The 20857-nt window shown below is 49.4% G+C and overlaps 1 long non-coding RNA gene across 1 annotated transcript in view; it reads right to left on the bottom strand.

The window, feature by feature from the left end:
• The window catches only part of LOC132593821 (uncharacterized), a 41641-nt gene that overhangs the window by 7663 nt on the left and 13121 nt on the right, over positions 1-20857 (bottom strand). The window contains exon 3 of the long non-coding RNA XR_009559712.1: positions 3857-3966. This is a non-coding gene — a long non-coding RNA (uncharacterized lncRNA). The remainder of the gene's footprint in view (positions 1-3856; positions 3967-20857) is intronic.

Here is a 20857-nt window from a genome sequence, read left to right as displayed (position 1 = left end):
CATGCATCCAGCCACTGTTATCTAGCAGATACTTGCTGTTTCAAGTTCAAATTCTCTTTTCGTCATTAGCCCCCAAAAGCTCACGTACGCGGCAAGCGCCGTCGACAATGACGCGAGGGCGGACAGATGGACATTTGGAAACTAATGGAATGGAATGACTGATTGCAACCCTGTGGGAGCGTCAGCATCTTTTAGGACCCAGTTAATTATCAAATACGTACAAACATCAAAAATACCAGTTAGGGGCTTCCCTGGTGGCACAGTGGTTGGGGGTCCGCCTGCCGATGCAGGGGACACGGGTTCGTGCCCCGGTCCGGGAAGATCCCACATGCCGCGGAGCAGCTGGGCCCGTGAGCCATGGCCGCTGAGCCTGCGCGTCCGGAGCCTGTGCTCCGCAATGGGAGAGGCCACAACGGTGAGAGGCCCGCGTACCGCAAACAAACAAACAAACAAAATACCAGTTAGAACTGACGGCCAGTGGTCCACAAGAAAGCCTCCTGAAGACTCAATCATGCAAATAAAGAAACCAGGATCGGGGCATCGACAGCTGGGTCAGAACACACCCAGGAGACACTTAAACAAGCCTTCCTAGAACAACATAATTTCCATAAAATTTATCCGATGCTTTATTAGGCTAGTATTCTTTGAAGAGATAAGTAACTTTGAGGGCAAGGAGAACCAGTGTACTTAATTTACCTAAGCTTTCAGGAAACTTTTGATAAGCTTCTCATCCAGAAGATTTTTGGGGTTTATTTTTTTTAATATTTTCACATACAGGTGTAACTGACATGGCTGATTGATTGAACAAATGTCTTAACTACCTATTGCTGTGTATGGGACATGTTAGCCTAAAACTCGGCCACTTAAGACAGCAAACTTTTACTATGTGACAGTTTCTGCACAAGGGGAGTCAGATGGGGCTCCGTGGGTGTGTCTGGTCCACGTTCCCTCATGAGGCTGCAGCCAAGCTGGTGGCCAGCACCGCAGTCACCAAAAGGCTCCAGTGGGGCTGGAGGGGGCGCCCCAGGCCCCTCGCGTGGTGGCTGGCAGACCCCAGCAGACCCACGTCCAAGAGGAAGCCTCCTCACAGGCTTGCCTTCAAAGTGGCAACCACTGGTCCACGTCACGCCATTCTAAAGGGGAGCCCCTGAGGCTGGAGGCTCAGGCTACCCTGAACCTGATCAGAGGTGGCCTGCGTTCCTGTGTCCATGGCCCATCCACCAGTAGCCGCTCACTCGGTCCGCTGCACACTGGGCAGAAAGGGGCCACGTCACCCTGGGCACTGGGAGGTGGCGTCGCTGGGGCCGTCTCTGGGCAGTGGCCTGTACGCCCCACCTCCATTCATAACCCTTCCTCCTCTGAAACCTCGTTCCAGCTGGGAGGGGCCCTGCGATGACGGTCTGCTGGGTGAGACAGAAGCCTGGTCTCCCCTGCGTCCCGGGGGAGCTTGTGCTTTGCGGGGGGTCCTAGCCCTCTCCCTAACTCCATCCCTTCCTTCCGCTGGGATGTGGACACAGTGGCCGAATGTGCGGCAGCCATCTGGCAACCAGGAGCAGAAAGGCCAGAGAAACTAACTCATCGTTGGCCCTGATGTCACTAAGCCACTGACCTCTGGGCTGCTTGTTTCATGAGAAAAGCCCCTGTGCATTTAAGTCGCTCTAATTCGGTTTTCTGTTACTTGAAGTAGAGGAGTGCCCCTCGTTTACATGTTAGGAGTCTGTCTGATAGCAGGAAATGAGCCGTGGATACACAAAGTGACTTGGGAAAGAAGGGAACAAACTGGGATGTAAATTACATACAACCAGAAACTTTAAGTGCAGATTATTTAATGTAATAGTCATCCTTATCTGAGAATTTTCTCCCTTTTCCTTTTCTTTCTTGGTAGGTTTGTAGGGATATAAATATTCCTTCACTTCTAAATTAACATTCAGTCTCTCCCTCTGTCTGACAAATGGATCTGACCAAACCTCCAAATATTAATGAACAGAAAAGAAAAGTGGCTTAGCTGTTGTGATGGACCGAAGCTGGTTACAATCTCTGTAGCTTCCCAGCAAGAGGTGGGATCCCCTGCCCACCCTCTGACGCTGCGCTGGGCTTTCGACTTCTCACAACCAAAGGGAAGGGTGGAGGTGACACTGCACCTGTTCTGGCCTGTGCTTTAGGAAGACCTGGCAGCTTCTGCTTTGCAACGTTAGAATTTAGCCACCAGGTAAGAAACTCGGCTGGATTTTGAAACACTGGCTCCCAGTGTTGGAGAGAAGCCTCAGAGGATGGGAGGCCGACTGAGCCCTCAGCAGGATGGGGGGTGGCGCAGAACAGAGGGACCAGCAGAGCCCCAGAGAACCCCAGAATCATGAGAAATCGTGAAATGGTATTGCTTTAAGCAATTAAGTTTTGTGTTTTGTTTTGTTTTGTTTTACTTAGCAGTATACAACTATGACTGTCAAAAGAAAAGAAGCAAACTACACACAGGTCAAAATATAAGATTAAAGAGTCCAAAGAGCCCACAAAGGAGAAAAAAGTGACATATTCCAAACGTAATTCTACAAGTACAAGGCAGAACAAAAATTAAGAATTAAAAATTTAAACATGAACATTCCTAAATAAATGCAATTATCAGGACTTCCCTGGTGGCGCAGTGGTTAAGAATCCACCTGCCAATGCAGGGAGCACAGGTTCGAACCCTGGTCCAGGAAGATCCCACATGCCACAGAGTAACTAAGCCCGTGCTCCACAACTACTGAGCCTGCACTCTAGAGCCAGCGAGCCACAACTACTGAGCCCACGTGCCACAACTACTGAAGCCTGCTCGCCTAGAGCCCGTGCTCCGCAACAAGAGAAGCTACCACAGTGAGAAGCTCATGCACCACAACGAAGAGTAGCCCCCGCTTGCAGCAACTAGAGGAAGCCCGCGCACAGCAACAAAGACCCAGCGTAGCCAAAAATAAATAAATTTATTTTTAAAAAACGTTTTAAAAAAAAGCAATTATCAGTAATTCTGTGAACATGCTAAGGTATGTCTATCTAAACTCTACGGTAAACCTAGTAAGGTTTTCAGGTTTAAAGCCAGGTTATGCAAACAGCCAAGAAGAAGCAAGGGTGCGATCCCACTTTGTATGTGGTAGATGATGACTCTGGTGACATCCTCCTAAATCCTACAAGAATTCAAATGATTGCCTTTCTCAGTGATTCTCAGTGAGCCCAATGCCAGCTTTCACACATGCATTCTGAATGCATATAATAAATAAATGCAACCTTGGTTCATTCAGCAATAACTGTATGAATTTAATATAAATAAAATATCTCTAATGTAGGACATATTTCACCTTACATCGTACCAAGAAACTAAAACCTGAGAAAGTTTCATTGCAGTGTACAATATCTTAGCCATCAGCTACGTGTGATTATTTAAATTTAAATTAATTAAAGTCTTCTACATCTGTGACTATTTCGTTTTGTAAATAAGTTCATTTCTATCATTTTTTAGATTCCACATACAAGCGATATATGATACCTGTCTTTCTCTGTCTGACTTACTTCACTCACTTGTCCTGGAGGGCACACATAGAGCACAATGCATCCTCACAGAAAGTTCTGTGGAACAGCCCTGCCAGGAGACACTTGGCTTTCCCAACAATGCTCCGGACATGCTGTCCTCAGTGGAACGTATCCTTCGGTATTATTATTGTTTCAGAAGTTGTTACATTGAATCATGCATTAAAGAAATGTTCAGTTAATGTGAGTAGAATAAATGTAGGCACACGGTTCCCAAACGTTGTTCCCCAAGACGCCAGTATCATCAGGGACATTGCGGGAGATTTAATTTTTTGAGGAAGAAACACAGGATAGTACAGACCTGTTTGGACGCTCCACACACCGCGAGTCCAAGGGGGAGTTCACAGTTTCGGCGTGAAATCACATCACAGTTCTTTCAACGTGTTGTATCTTTGCGAAGCTGGGTTTCAACTGTGGTGATAAAAAAGCAAGTACAATATGAAAATCCGCACAGATAGGAAATAGGAGTGGCAGAGGCCAGTGTAAGAGAGGCTGCGCGGTGCCATTAGCAGCTAACTGAGGCTGCTTAACGATGAAATAAAGATACTTTTCTTTCTTTCGATTTATGTGCAGCATTTTTGCAAATGGCGACTTTTAGGACATAAATACTTAGGTTATTTGGACCTAACTACTTAGCAAACAAAACCGTTAGGCATTTCTTTAGGCCCAGGAGTGTGCCGTGAAAAAATGAGTGAAACTCTAGGGGTGCCGTGAGCCAAGAAAGTTTGGAAACCCCTGAGTCAGTGAATGAGAGCATCACGATTGCAGCTTTGCTTTTAAAAATGAGATAGAGTTATAGATGGGGAAAAGGACTCTCAAACAAACTTTTTAAAAGTCATCTAATCGATTTCCTCATACATCAGTATCTAGACAGACACTTCTACATGGTAGGCGCTTGATAACTATTTCTTAAATAAACGCTTCACTAGAAATCTATACTTAGCAAAGGCAGCCAAGTGTTCCTTTGTTTTAGACAATACAATGTTTGAGTATGAAAGCACATAGGGCTTGAGCATTTGTCTTTACGGCTTCTCCGCAAAACTCGTGTCAAACGCAATTTGTTTGAATTCGATCTTTGGCGTCATGTCTCAGCCAATGATGTTGAAAGCTGCGGGTCATAGGTGTAAAGCTCTTAGGAAAACACCTTTATACATTATTTCTGACACTCCCAAGACTGGCCAGTAATACGACAAAGCATCCTGATATTGAGGTCCTTTCTTCTAGTTCTATTGGCATTCCAAAGTGCCCAGCCAAGCTTTTCAAATGATTCTGTTCCGTAAGTACGAAGGAAATGCAAACATGTTAGAGTTAGGTGAAACTAATCCTACCTTTACTGCTAAAAATTTCCCGAGTTGATTACCCAGGGTTCATTCTGATCCACGCGTCTCTCTTTACGATCGCTAATATTACACAGATTTCCCAAATGTTGTCCATTTTCTACTGCAGCTGAGAGAAAATCAAAGAGCAAAACAGGCAGGGCAGCTGACGCGGGACAGATCCGGGTGAGTCAACAGAGCACACGATTCCTGAATCTGATGCTGCATCCTCTTCGCTTGTCCGTCTGAGGCTGTCCCAAGGAATCAAAAACACCTCCAAGGCAATGGGCCACGTCCACTGCTATTTATGTCCAAAGTTGCGCTTGTTTGCAGGACGCACTATGCCTAGAGGTTCGGCGATGCGTCCACGCATCCCCACTCCCAGGCACCCCGTCTGGAGCTCTGGGCGGAGGCTCCCTGGGGCGCCGACTGGTGTCTTGGGTGGCTGTGGCAGCGCCCGTCACGCGGTCGCCCAGCAAACCCCAGCTCCTGTCCCCCGCCTCCAGCCAGCCGTTCACGAGGCGCCGAGGGCCGTGTCCTCACTTCCCCCAGGCCCGTCCTCGAGGGTCACCTTCGCAGTGCGGTTCTCTCCAGCCACCACTTACAAGGGCCGTCCCACCCACGACCCGGGGCTGCCCAGGCCTCTCTCCTGCTTCATTCCTCCTTGGTACTCATCACCACCTCGTGTATCACGGTCTCAGCTGTGGACCATCTCACCTGACCTGCTCCTGACACATGGAGGCCTTCAATAGACATTTGTTTGCTGAATTCACTCCTTTATCTGTTGAGTGGACATAGTTGAGCACCTCCTACGTGCCAGATACGATGCTGGTTGCAGGCAGTGCACCTGCCTTCACAGACCTCACCATCCACTCCTGAGTCCCTGAATTATAAGCGCAGACGTGCGTGTCCATGTTCTGCACATGTGTCTTCCGAAGAAACAGTCATTGTTTCTGTTAGTTTCTCTAAGAGAGCTGTGACCCCAAACATAGGGACCACAGGAGAGACACCCACCCACCTGCGTAGCCTCCGTGTTTCTCTCAAGTGGACCTGGCGAGGTTCCCTCGCAAGAGGAGAAGCTCACATCCTAGACACCCAAGTTCCCCTCAGGGCACCGGCCCTCATTCTACCACATAACCTCCTGAAAGCACGTTTCCTCTGGCTTCCTCCCAGGCTGTTCGGAACATGACGATTATTTTAACCCCACCCTGGCTAAACCCCAAGACGCTGCAATTGAACCCACTGTAGAGGGATTCTGACCTTACCCTTGGCCTGGGCATACTTTAAATACTTAACCCACGTGCTTGTAATAATCTGGTGTCTATTATACAACCATGTGTGTATCTTCTACCACTTAACCTATCACGTTTGGTTTCCAAACCTCAGCAGAGAAGGGTGGTGTCAGACCGTTTCCTACTGGCTTAATAGAGGCATTTCAATACTGTTCCTGATGACGGTGAGGCCGTATGAACCCTGGCTGAGCTCTTCAGATAGACCTGTCCTGGAAAAGGGGGCAGAAAATTGAGGAGACGACCCAGATCATCGAGGCTGACAATTCCAGACGATTACCGGTACCGATTTGTAGTCCAAACACATTTCAGCACCTTCAACCCGCCATCTGACTCTTCACAGGTGGACTTGGATCCGGAAACCACCCGTAGGAGAAGGTTACTATTTTGTCGTTGCCCTGTCCGTTGGCCCGTGGCTTTTCTTCCTGTTTGGGAGGAGTGAGTCTTCGTGGCCCCTCCCCTCTGTGGTCCCCACTCTGTCTCTGCCCGCCCTCCCTTCCCATAAGAACCAATCAGCTTGACACCTGCAGGTCCTGGACCCGCCCCCCCCGCCCCCTCCCTCCCTCCCCCCCCCCCCCCCCCCCCCCCCCCGCTGTGTGGCTCGGATTCTGATCGGATTTCTCTGAAGCCGAAAAAACCAAATCTTTTGTTTCCGACAAGGGCGGCTCAACGTTGGGTCCAACCACGTTTGACCTCGACTGGTTTTTCTAAGTTATTTTGTACACTTTTCAGCAGTGAAACCAAACTGGGTCCCCAGCTTTATTCCCGTGTCTGGCAAGGGAAGAGCCTTTACACAGTTGGACATGTTTTGGTTTGTCCTGAGAATTTTAACACGCTTTTGTATAATTTCTACAATACTGTGTAAACATATTTATTTTTGGCTGCTCTTTTTACATTTCAGGTCAAATTTTTTTATAGTGCACTTATTTGTTGAAATAAAGATTGTCACATAATGCTGGTTAAAAAAAAAAAAAAGACATGCCTTTTGGGTGCAGAACTGCATGAAAGTTCTATGGCTCAGAAATTCTTGTTCCAAAAAGTGTTTTTAAAATGCTTTCTTTGCGTATGTTAAAGCCCCTTACGTGGTTTATATGTACTGTTCATGTATCTTTAATTTGTGTCCACACACAGGACACTGTTCGTCTCCTTGCTTTTAAAATCCAGCAGCCCTCGACAAAACCCCTTCTACTCAGGTTCTAAGATTTCTTGAAAAACATCATCATCTACCCAAACCTTCCCAGCATTCCCGCATGAAGCCTTTGCCATTTATCACTCAAACATCTCAATCCGGAGCGGGTAGGACCTCTTGGGACACTCCAGCCCAGATCCTGAGCTGCTTGCGGCTGAGACCGGGAGCTAGAAGCAGAGGGGCCTCGGCCCCAGCCAGGCCTGTGCACCAGTGCACGTATTAACATGCCCAATGAAGCAATGATTTGAACGCTGAGTGTATGGCGTGTCTGAGACCTCAGGACATCAAACTATCCGCCGGCCCTCACCCCGCTGGGTAAACTTCAAAGGGATACAGCTTCCCTTCTTTGTGTTGACCCAGGAAGAACACTTGTCCGGGACTCCTTTAGCTAGTAACCTGGGGCTCCAGGAGCTGAGACCAGGCACAGATTCCTTTCTGCTCTGAGGACAAAGTTCAGACTCCTTCCTGTGGCCTCCAGGGCCCTGAGGGATCAGGCTCCCGGCCTCTCCGCATCCCTCCTGTGCGCCCTCTGGGTCCTCGGATGGGTGGTACTCCCTCCACCCCCAGGCCCTGCACTGCTCTTCCCCAGCCTCGCCCAGTGAACCCTCAGCGTCCCTTCACATCTCAGCCTGGAGGTCCCTTCTTTGGGGTGACCTTTTGGATGCACGCTCCTAGGCTCAGCCCCGGTTCAACACGGACCCAAAATCATCAGACACGGTTAGCAGGAAATACACAAATTATTGACACCATTGTATTATTTTAAAGATTCTGACTCTATTTGTTATTAGCCTTAAAATTCAAGTTCCTGAAAACTGTCAGCTGCAAGTACAGATGTCACGGGGTCCTGGGATCTGCCAGCTGTGTCCTTATGACTTAGCACCATGGGCACGGGTTCAGGAGTGACCACACGTGACAGCTCGAGAGGCCCCTGGAGCACGAAAGGAAAGTGGAAGAAGGAGGCTGAGAGTCAGGGGGAGATGCTGACCCAGATGTGGGAAGGAAGCCAATGCCCCCAGAGCTAATATCGGGGTGAGGTTCAGGGCTCGTGGAGCAGTGGGTGTGTGACCACAGAAATATTATGCTGTCTGAGTTGTCCCTCTTGGTAAATTATCAAGCTGAACTTTTCTAAAACTTTAGAACATTCTGAAAACTAGTCATACTTGTTTAGACTTTCAGGAAGTTCCCCATTCAGTCCAGGAAAACAAAATTTCACCTGGTGGGTCTTCACCAAGATCTGAGCCTTGAGCTGTAAACCTGGGAGACAGAAAGAAAAGTCAGCGCCTTCTCTGCAGTTTTCCAAGGTTATTTGGTGAGAGGAGAGGCGGTTCCTCTCCGACCTTTTATCACTAAAGAGGAGAGTGTCTGATAACTGATTTCCAGTTCAGCGCTTTCTCTCGGCAAGTGCTGAGTTTTGGTGCCCTTGAACTGAGGGTAAAGCCCCTCCCGTCACCCGGAGCTGGGAGGGAGCCCTCGGGGGAGACAAGGGGCTCATTGTGGGCAGTGGCCTCCGTCCACACTGCAGGGAGAAGATACCCCGAGGATGAAGGAGAAACACAAGGAGAGAGACCGGCACCGACTGGAGGGGCCGCCTCCCTCGTGTGGCCCGATGCCTCTCGGGAGGTTGTCTTCAAAGCCCTGTCAGGCGCGTCACCCTCTGCCGGGGAACCTTCCAGCTGCCGCCTGACGGCACGGAGAAGTTACCAGCCTTTCTTATTTTTTTCTTTCACAAGTTGCACAGCAGTGTGTCACAAAAGACAACTTTCTCTCCAGAAAAGGTGAAGCGTGCCCTCAGGGCTGCACAGCGTCACAGCGTCAAGACAGCGGTCCAGAGTTTGGGGTCCTCCCTCTGTGCCTTGTGAGTAAATACAACCCTTGCCCTAAAATCAAAATGCACGCTCCTGGAAGCTTCGGTGAAAGGTGAGGGACAGCCATCCTTGGGCAGAGAGGTCTGGGCACTTGCAGGTCACCACCTGTCCCCTTCTTCCTTCCTGCACTGTCACATCCACAAACCAGGAGGCAGAGACCAAAAGCTTCCCCACCAGCATCTGCCAGGTTCTGACCTTTGACCTCAGCAACCCACAGCCAATGACAAGCTGCAGCGCAAAACCCTTTCAAAGCCAGAGTAAGTTGCTACCTTTTCTTCTTAAATCGAAAACTATGATCGTTAATGAAACACGCGCTCCAGCGTCAAGGAAACAGAATGTTTTTTGTAGGAGATAAACCCTCATGAAAATGTTTAATTCGAGTGTTTAGTATTTTAATCATGCTAAAAATTAAGCGCCCTTTCATGACAGACACATTTTGTGGGGCAAAGAGATGGGACACAAGGGTCCACTTGAATAATTAGATCATTGGTCTTTATGATAGTGAAATGATTGTCAGAAAGGGGGAAACACAAAGTAGCTCTCTGTGATCATGTCCGTACAAATCAGTGCTTGATGGAGTCCTTTTCGTTCTTTGGGGTTCCCTTTCCTTTATTTTTACTGAATTCAGTCAAATGGTTTGTCGATGTCACCACAATCTGAGAATGTGTACTCGCAAGACCAAAATAAATTATGAATCACTAATTTAGGGGGAAAAAAGAGAAGACCAGCTAGTCATGAGCATGACACAGCAGTTCCACGGGACGGCTTGTAGGCTGAGGCAAGACTTTACAGCATGGAAAAGCCCCAAAGTTGTCCAGCACAGAAATCCGCAGGTCACTCTAAGTCCTCCCCCCAAAAAGATTTCCTATCATAGTTTTTGGAAGATCTCAGTGATGGGACTCAGAGAGTTACAGCATCTGAATCCTAGGTTGAACTCCAGCCCTGAAACACCTGGATTCTGTGACAGAATAAAAAACAAGAGGCTTGGAATTCAAGAGGTCAGAACAATAAATGGCCCGGTGAGCTCTTCGGTCTAGATTTCTAAAATCATGTGGAATTGGGGAACTTGAACGTCTCCCCAAATAAAGTATAACTTAACACTGAGGGAAGCCGCAGATCCTGCTGGAACCGACCACTGGGTTAGAAACCCAGATCCTGACACTGCCACCAACACAGCACCAGGGGAAGCCACCAGCTTCTGGGCAAGTTTCCCCAACTGTGAAATAGTTGTGATATTGGTTCTGCTGACCCCACAGTGAAGAGAGAAAAATGACATTGTTTTGAGTTTGTTGGAAGGAAGATATTTAAAACTAAAAAATGTTTGTTCGCTGTGTACAAGATATTACAAATCATAGTCGTTCATGTTTTAAAGTAAACCCATGACCTGAGATCCCTCCTTGCTTGGGAGAAGCCTTGGGATTTTCATTACATCAGGCTCTGTGTGTGTGTCTGCATGCATACGTGAGTGCATATGTGTGTTAAGTGTGTGCATGTGTGTGTTGAGTGTGTGCGTGTGTGTACATGTGTTGGGTGTATTGTGCACATGTGAGTGTGCACACGTGTGTTGATTGTGTGCATTGTGCACATGTGTGTTGAGTGTGTGCGCATGCGTGTGCATGTGTATGTGTGCGCATATGTGTGTTGAGTGTGTGCATGTGAGTGTGCACGCGTGTTGTGTGTGCACGTGTGCATGTGTGTTGTGTGCGCGTGTACGTGTGCACGTATGTGTGTTGAGTGTGTGCATGTGTGCACTGTGAGTGTGCACATATGTGTGTTGCAGGGGGAGGGGGGCTGCTTGTGAGAGTTTCCATTTTCCTGCCTTGCAGAAGCAGCAGCAGCTGAAAACGGTCAAAACTGTTTAGGAGTGTGGACCATCACCAGAATTCCAAGGAAACGTAGCTTTTTTTTCTGATGGGAGAAGGTGACGAGAGCCTGAGAAATGGGAAAAGTTCCTTGATTTGGCCTGTAGGGTTAGAAGAAAATGTTCAACCCCTTTAACGCACTGCAGAAAGCATCCCTCACCCGGCGTGCCCGTCCTCCAGAATTGAAGGGATTCATGCACACCTGTTGCCTTTCAGAAGTTCCTCAAGGGCTTTCCAGAGTTTGGAGAGAAATGCACATCCTTTCCCGAGACCAAGCTAAGGAGTTATTGACCTGAACAATGAAGGTCCTCCATTCCTTTCATCTGGGAAGGCCCAGACTTTGCCAGCCACTGAATACAGTTTGTTTTCCAAAATGTTAGGGTTCTGAACCTGGAACAGCTGTGATAAAATAAAAATGGTGAAAAATTCTTCAGAGGAATAAAGGTAGGGGAGCTGGCGGCTTTTTCTCAGAATCAGAGACAAAGGGAAATTGAGGGCAGCGGGAAAGGGGCCCCTTGGGCAGCTGTACCACAGAAGCGGTGTGAAATTCCCCCTCTCCTTCCTGTGGATTTAAGACAACGCTACCTCCTCATCGGGATGCTGAACCTGCCTCGAAGACGAAAAGCTTTGTGAGCTGTTCCTACGGTAACTACCGCCAGCACCCGTTTTATCAGCGAGGGTGGTTTGCCGTAGGCCTGAAGCCAGCCAACAGCGGGTGACCTTTCAACTCACCAAACGTCCAGAGTTACCTGCTTGTCACCAAGTAAAGTGTTAGGCGCCACTTAGGAGGAAAGAATTCTGAGAGCGTATGTAACGCTGAGATGGATCCAAAGCCTTTCAGAGATGTTTTAAATCCTGGAGTTCCAGCAGCAAGCTGTCTCTGGCCACCAGATTCTAACAGAAGCCCTCCCGCCCCCCCAACGCAGAGCCCCATGGTTTCCCTTTACTGTCGCTTGTTTAAACTTGAGGTACCTTCTCTGTGTTTGTTTACCAATAACCGTCTGTCTTCTCTGACTAACATCCAGCTCTTAGGAGGCTGGTTAAAGGCCTGTCTTCTTCCTCATTGCCCAGCGCCCGACACAGGCATGGCACCTGGTAGGTGCTTAGCGAATACCTGCGGAAGAAATAAATGAAACAATTCCTGGCTAAGTGTTCCAACAGTGAAACTGATCACTGGGGTCCAAGGCACATCATGGGGGTTTTGTCCTTTCCTCCGTCTCACCGTGAAGAACCACCCTGACTTGGGCAGCCACTGGAACCAGTGTTGGCGTCAGTGAGTGGGCAGGACTGCCAGTGTCATCATTTTTCCCACACATGACTGTTGGAAACCACTGCCCCGAGAACAGCAGCCAAAGGGCATGTAGACGACGTGAAGTCCTTCTGTCTCAAAACCAAAATACCTCCCCCGTTCAGTCAAGGGTGTCCAGATCTACAGAGGACAGAGAAACAGCAGACTTCTGGGTACAGGAGCTTGTGTGCTGCACTGTGGAACATGACTGACTGGTTATTCTTTTCACCAGAAACTATAAAGTGGAAACTTCAATTAGATTTGAGATATGATACAGAATATTTAAAAACCTGGAGCTATAATCACTATTTGATGTAAGTCAGCCTCCTCTCAATTTTTGTTTTTTATTCTAGATTTTTCCCTCAACCTGTCTGGGGGATCATTTGTAGGATCCTAATGATGACATCCGGATTCTCCTTCAACAGGTCCCGTTTTCTTCTGTTTCCCACATCATTGCCTCCTATGTTCAAATGCTCTATTGTTCGCTGGCCATAAAACTTTCAACCACCCTTGCATTGCCAGGTGCAGTGGCTACCTGGGTAAGCCCATGTAAGAAACCAGATTATTCTTCTTTCAGAGACCTAACAATTTATTATTTGTACTAATGTGTTAAATCTTAGGTGCGCAGCACTGATTTTTGTACCCAACACAACAAGAACAGCGCCTCATTGGGCAAATCTCATTGTTACAAATATGTTCCAACAAAAACCCTTAGTAGACATTTCTTGGACATTTTGGATATTGCAACAAGCATCTCCTTGGCCACCAGGTGTTACCTGGAGGTACACAAGAGACATAAAAAGTTACAAACAATTACACATCCACATAGATCCATCACCAAAGTCCTCCATTTTTCGAAGAGCGTCATGTGAGGTGGACTCATTTTCTGCGTCTCACACAGTCACTTAGTCTCAGGTTCTGAGACGTCTTTCCCCAGGTATCTGGAGCAAGGCTTCTGGAATCAGAGTAGCCTGAGTTTTAACCCTGACTCTGCCGCCTGACCTGCTTTCCTCAGCGAACCCATGGGGTTTGGGTATGTCATCCAGACCTCATGGAAGCCCGTCATTTATGGACTCCACAACTCCCGCCTGGTTGCAGACTGTTTAGTTACGAATAAAATCAAATTACTTGGAGGAAACAGCACGGAGAGTCCTGGAGCCCAGCAGGCTACAACGTGCCCTGCTCTGGCTTTGCAGGTTCATCGTGCTCACCCCTCCAGGGCTGTACCTGAGCTCTGGATTCAGGAACATTCTACGTGTTGAGTGGTGTGCCCGCCTAAGATACGTCAGCCACTCCCAAACTAACCGCTGCTCCATCCAACCTGGCTGGAGTTGCCAAATTTAGCAAATAAAAATCCAGGGAAAACTGAATTCCAGAAACACAATGGATAATTCCTCAGTGTAAGTATATCCCATGCAATCTTTGGGACATACTTATACTAAACAATGTTCTGTTCTTTATCCAAAAATCAAAGTTAACTGGGTATCCTGTATTTGACCTGGCGACCCTCAACCTGATGCTTGCAATTGTTTGTTATCCTTTCCGTGTTGGAAATAAGACAGGTGCATCTCAAACATGCAATGTAAAAATATAAACACTAACTGAAAAATGAAAAAGTTAGTTGACGCATTCTGATCTGAAGAATGTGGAATAAGCATCAGAGCAGCTGCTATCTATGAAGCACTTAGTTTTCAGACTTTATTTCCACAGTAAATGTGTGAGGCAAACGCTGTCATCCCTATTTTATTGATGGTGAGGCCCTGATCAGTGTTGGCCCAAAAGGTACCATCTGAAAACGAGACTTTTAACCCAGTCCCGAGGCAGCTGCAGGACTCCGGGGGAGCGTTGGAGCCAAAGCTGGTGACCGATGTCACCACGTCACCATCCTTGGTGTGCACAGCCAGCATCACCTCTCAGGAAGCCAGACGCCACCTCGCTGGTGATGCCATCGGGATGATTTTCAGGATGTCTGGTGTAGCCCCTTTGGGAGGATCTGTACATGTGATGCCCTACAGAACCCACCCCTGGGGTGACCGCATGGCTTTTCGCTGTTCTCATCTGACTCGTCTGTGGGCACTTCCGGCCCCAGGGAACCAAGCAAACCGCACTCACCATTTGCACTCTTTGGGGGTCCACGTGGTTTTTTTGTTCTCAGCAGGATAACGTGGACTCTTGGGGAAATGAGAGAGAGAATTCTGTCCCCGAGCCTCCCCACTGCTGACCACTGGACGAAGAAACCGCACGGTTGCAGCCAACCCCTCCTTAACGAGTGGGAAGTCAACCCAGAGAGAAAGTGCTAGAAGAATAGCTGCCCTCTTTCCAGGGACAGTCTGGCGCTGGACCCCGACAGCCGGGCAAGGAGACTCAACACAGCACAGCACAGCACAACACGACATCGTCGTGAAAGGCGGGAAGTCGCCTCTCCACCTCATCTGACATCTAAAGGCAAATCACCCAGGCAGGGAGCGACCTCCTTCAGCAGAGAAGAGATTGCCCTGGGGCTGCTGGGTCACTCACGCGGGGTACGTTTACAGCCTGACTGTCTCGTCTCACTTGCAGTTCTGTGGCGTCTGAGAACGAGCGCATGGTGGAGCCTCCCAGCTCCAGTCGACGCTCCCCACATGCTAGTCCCAGCTTGGCCCATCTTGTGTGTCACATGGCCTGGCCCTTCACAGAAGGCGACATGTGTGGGATGAGATGACATCTTTGCAAAACACCAGAAGGCTTCAGATGGCCAGGGTCCGGGTCGGCTGGCTGGGCGAGCATGGCTTCCTGTGGCTGCAGCACTGTCTAAATGGAGAAGGGAAATTACAGGGGAGAGACAGGGCTGCTAAAAAAGAACAAGAACGAGGCCAAGTCCTTTCTCCCTGTTTATAGCATCGCCACCTTCACGCAACCCCGGGTTCAAGGAAGCCGGGCTGAAGCCTTGCCCTTGGCAAAGGAACAGGAGGGTGAAGCATGTGTGTCCGTGACCCCCGCGCGGAGACCGCCGACAGCCAAGTACACGGGAAACTCCCATGGCCCGGGAAGCTTGTCAGTTTCGCTGCCTATAGGAACGTGCCCCGTGGGGTTCTGTGTTCAGCCATGTGAACTGCGAAGCGCTCAAGTTCAAGCTCCGTCTGCAGACCCCCATCTGTTCTCACTCCGTCTCAGGACGCCCCCTGCCCTCCTGACCAACGGGATGCCCAGTTAGCCACGAAGACCTTCCCAGATGCTGGAGTCATGGAAATCGTATGACGTATGGAAGAAGAATAAAAACGTTGGTCCACAAGTGACCTGTGTGTAAATTAATTCCACTGGACGGCAGTGTGTCTCGGGCACAGAGTGAGCTACGACAGCCGTGCGTGGCCACAGGTTATTGCCGTCTGCCCGCTGCAGGGTCAGGACTGTAGGCAACAGGATGGAGAGCGAAGGGCCGTGGCCAGGCCTTTCCGTCCTGCTCACCAGCTCCGATGGCTTCCAAGTCCAAGTCCAAACCTGCAGACCTCAGCCCGACTCTGCGCTGAGCGAGAGCGGGACGCGCTCCTCTATCATCTCAGCTGCACGGCTCAGCCTGACCCCAGAGCTCAGAGGAGCAGAACAGGGTGAGGGTCGGCACAGCCCTTGCGGGCCCGGAGCTCCACGGAAGGTGCTGGAGCCACTTAATATGGTGCTGGGAGCTTACTCATGTCGGGGAGTGTCTTCTTCTCAGTTGAGAGCCTGCAGAAAGCAATGCCCCTGGGAAGCAGGAACAGTCCACACAAAGTCTGGGCTGATTGCTGGGGGAGGCGGTGGAGAGCGAGAGGAAAACAAAGGAAGGCGCTAAATCAGGCCGTGGTAAAGGCCTTGAGGATCCACAGAGAAACGTGTCGGGCACCAAAAGGGATTCACCGGCTCCTCAGAAAGGTCTCCAAGGCAGACCTCCGGCTCGTCCAGCATGTTTTGGAGATGCTGATTTATGCAGCATTAGATGTTGGCACGTCCGTGGAAGCTTTGAACAGATCCCAGGAACACAGACCACTTACGAGCAGACACAAAGAAGTGTCCCGTGGTGGGATTTGGACAGGCCTCAAAGGGCGTCCGTGTCCCCTCTGCTCATGCGCCACCCAGAGACCCCCCTGGGTCAACAGGTGTGATGGGGTTGAAACACCTCACCCGCTGTGCACTTAACTCAAATGTGCCTGCAAACGCAGAGCACTGCTGTTAGCCTGGCCTTTGAATCAGACCACTGAAACCGTCTTCTAAGCAGTGCCCAGCCTCTCTCAGATTAAAGGGCCCGTCTCCTGGAGCTGCTCCCCTGCTTATGTCCCTAAGAAGGCATCCGGGTGGAGGGGGGAACTGGCATATCTTCATGTTGGGAGGCGGAGTCCCCTTGACCTAGGGTTGGTCCTCAGGGGTGTGGCGTCACTGGTCTTCAAGGCATTGGCTCTGGTCCCACTGGACCCCATATGCCTGGGGAACTCGTGAGGAGTCCCGGGTTCCACTCCTGCTGCTGGGAGCTCGGGCCCCGTTCTCCTTGCTCACTGGCCTCCTTCAGCCCTTGGTCCTGGGGGCCCAGACCACGCCCACGTCGCCTCTCACATTCAGGCCCCTGCGGGGATGTGCCCTCCTCCCATCTCCTCTCCATACACCTTGGACACCCTCCCTCCTGGTCTCTCCGCCATCAGCAGGGGGACACCTTCCCTTCGTGGGGAAGAGTCTCTAGGACCAGACGTCTAAGCTGCCCCTTGATGTCCTAGAGGAGGGGAAAAAAGAATTCAGGCAATTCCTTCCCGTGGAGCAACTGGATTTGGAGTTTGGGGAAACTACCTAAACTGTCAGCATAGGTAACAAAGGAAAAGCCAATTTTTATGACTAAGAACAGAAAGCACCTCACTTAGTTTTAGTCCCTAGTCACTTATTAAAAATTAATTTTCTCCTACGTGAGTGTCTGTCTCAAACTTCAGCCATGTCGGATTATGTCTTTTTTTCTCTTTTTCTGATAATAGATATATGGAGAATATGTCTTTCTGTGGAACAAGAAATTAGGTGAAATTATGGTAAAATACGCAGTGTTTCCGGAAGTCCATATTCATTGTTGGACTGTGGGCTCTTTTCTGCCCAAGTAGCTCAAATGTTTCAGTGAAGTCAACTCCTGAAGGTTTGTCTCTCTTAACCTCAATGCTTAGAGGGAAAATAACAGTGTCAACAGCAACTACAAGAAAATCCAAACAGAATATTCTATGAGATTGCAGCTACATGAACAGACGCTTTCCAAAGTTGGAAACACGCTCTCACCAAGGAGGGCACCGCCCCACAGTGGACGTACGCATGAATTCGGAGCGTTGCGTCTGTTTGTCCCTTTGATGGTCGGAATAAAGAGAAGGTTCTGGAGCCAGTCTTCAGCAGCCCACAGGATGGGGAACAGGGTTGGAAATGGACCAGAAAGCCGGTGAAGACACAGGCGTGACCTCCCACGGTAAAGGGCAGACAGTCTGCAGAGGAACATTCTAGGTACAGAAGACAGGCTTCTGTGCTACGTGTGGAAAGGAAACTCTGAAGTATTTGTAAACGTATGAAACCTGAAGAAGGATTAGAAAGAAACGTGAATGTCTTCATCACTCACTACTTTGTTTCTTCATCACTCCAAGAAATAATATGTCCTTCAAGATAGTTCTAAGAAGCTAAAGCACAGATCTGGTAAAACATGAAGAAGTATCGCTCTGGATCTGGAATCGGATGCTTCGGGATTTATACTGATATTTCCACGGCCACCCCTGCCACCACCGCACAATGGCTTTGTGACCCGAGGTTTCCCAGCCTCAACCGGCACCTGCCCACAGTGTTAACTGTAGGATTAAATGAGATGATAGATGTAAAGTACACATCATATGCGCTAAGTGCCTGGCAGACAGAAAGTACTCAAAAAAAGAGCATCTCTTCGTGTATTATTTTGTAAATCTGTATTTTACATCTTAACCTAGTCCGTCTTCATCTACCTAGTTTATGCAGAAGGCAGCAGGGGGCTGGTGGCGTTAGCGCTGAATGAGATGGTGCTGGCAGAGGTGCAGGCCCGGTGCCCGATCCCATCCACGTGCCCCCGAGACAGCAGGACTGAGCAAACTGCCTTGAGTCCCAGAGGCACTTCACTAAGTGCCTCCCAGAATGGAAACTCAGCTTGAGGGCTTCTGACTTTAGGCCTGGGGACTCCTTCCAACTCGCTATTCTGACATTTAAAGGGAGGGATCAGAGAATGTAAACTTTTTCTTGTTCCTTTACAGAGAAAATGAAACCTTTAGGAAGGTCCTAGCCAGCTATCACAAGGCGTCTGTTCACGACGTAGCAGGGTCCTCTGTGCTTTCCCGTCAATCAACCCACTTAGGTCAGCCTGAGCTGCGGGAACTGTCTGGAAGGCTGCATGGGAGTCGATTCAACCCCTAAATGCATGTGGTGTTTGTTTTGAGGCTGTCGGTTAGGATGGAATCGGTTACTTCCCAATTCAGGGGAAACTGCAGGGAGAAGCTCATCTGGTCATCAAGGGCCCCACTCACGGACACACACCACCCATCTTAAATCCGCCGCAGAGAAGCATCTGGGCTGGCAACGTTGAGGCCCCATCGTCCAGCAGGGGTGAGGCTTCCAGGGCAGCGGCCGAAGCTTTACCCACACCCAGGCATTGGCCACAGACCTTCAGATGTGGGACCGTTCACCCCTGACAAGCCACTGAGAGAACCAGTTGGTCTGACTTGCTGTACTTTAATAAGTGCTTCTTGAAGCTCTGTCTGATCTGAACGACCGCTTCTAGATGCTGCTTTGTGGCTTATTCTGCACAGATAAGGGACATGCCAATCCCGCGGTGAAAGCAAAAGGAATAAATAAAGCCTCCGATCTTTCTAAAAACTGTACATATATATGTTTATTAAAACTTTGGAAATATTAAACAATGTATCGAAATCAGAGCGATAGGTAAACTCTTAATATCTTAACTCTGGAAACCTAGAAGTCCCAGGAATGAGATTTTAGAGGATTTAGAAAGAATTTCTTACGAAAGGTTCTACTACTGCATTCTTTGTTAACCTGGAACCTGGACCACTTTGGGTATCATTTCTCTCTGAACGATTGCCGTGACAAATGTCTGCTCTAAAACCGGTCCCGGCCCAGGGGAAGGGTAGTGAACGGCGAAGGGGAGGCTTAGTTTCCGGGGCACCATCCACCCCCGACCCAGCGTTTAATCTCTAAACGGTTCACGTGTACTGTCTATGGTCGGCGGTGGCTCATTCTAACCCACACTGGAGTCTGCTCAGAAGCTGCCCATCCTTTTCCAAGGAACTGTCACTGGCCCACCCCACTTTCCTGGCACCCTCTCAGCCTCCGCTCCCCGTTAGGATGAATTCCCATTCAAATCCTCGCCCACTTCCCAGGATGAGATACAGGCCAAGCGCCTTCTCTTCTGAACACACGCCTCCCAGACAAGAGACCCAGTGATTCCACGGCTCAGCCCAGCCCGCATCCCCGGATCTAAGCCACTGTCACTGTCCTATCGTCCGAGTGAGAACAAGGGGACTGGTTTTCTGGTTTTTAATGATGACTGCGTACGGGGCTGGATATTAAGACCTAGTGGGGAAAGCTTATTCTGTGAGGTATAAAAGGTACACGTCAGGGCACAAAGGCTGCCGGTGAAGCCACCAAAAATAAAATGCCAAACCCTGAAGAGATGAGGATGTTGGAAGATCGTCACTGTTCACATTCCCTGGCCACGCCAGCGGTCACCCCCGCACCGAGAGAGGCAGCCTGACTGTTGGCAGGAGCAAGGCTGTAATTCCTTGGAAGTTCTAATAACTGTAGTTGCAAATGACTCGCCTCTGTCACCGGGGATTTAAATAGGCTATTACAGCTCTGCCTCGTAGTCAGCAACAAGCCACTGGCTTTCCATGACCCAGACCCTAAGGAATCCTTATTCTAAGTATTCCATTTACAAACCACGGGACTCTCAAGGTACGCTTCAAACAGCAGGGAGAGTTCAGAGTCTTCCTTTTGTTCCTGGATAAAAACAGTGCAGGGAGTTACCGTTACTGGGACAAAGCAAAGCTATTCACAGCACCAGCTGCGCTAGGATCGTGGTAGAGGAGTCGCTGAGGCCGTGCTGTGACCACCGTGGGCCCCCAGCGTCCTCATGGCCCTGCGCACCCACCGCCGGCAGTACTGCCCGGCGGCCTTCCCAACCGTCTCCGAACACGGTCGATCCTGCCCCGTAGACTTTATTCCTCCTACTTTGGTCAACGAAGGAAACTAAGGAGCTGAGCAGCACGCCAACCCGCCCAGTTAACACCAAGAACAGCAGGTCTGATCCACAGCCCCCGCCTGTGACGCTAACACTTTCCAGGCAAGTGAACACCGGATACAAAACCCCAGGGGAAACGTTTAACGCAGACGGAGACGTCATAGCTCTCCACGGTGTAGAGCCAGAAGTGATGGGTCGTCGTGACCCTTTCTGATACGTGCCTCAAACCAAACCTGTTTTTCACTGACAGATCA

The sequence above is a fragment of the Globicephala melas genome, chromosome 18, assembly GCF_963455315.2.
Source record: "Globicephala melas chromosome 18, mGloMel1.2, whole genome shotgun sequence".
Classification (NCBI taxonomy): domain Eukaryota; kingdom Metazoa; phylum Chordata; class Mammalia; order Artiodactyla; family Delphinidae; genus Globicephala; species Globicephala melas.
The sequence above is the reverse complement of the archived record's forward strand: the minus strand, read 5'-3'. Positions and strand labels throughout refer to the sequence as shown.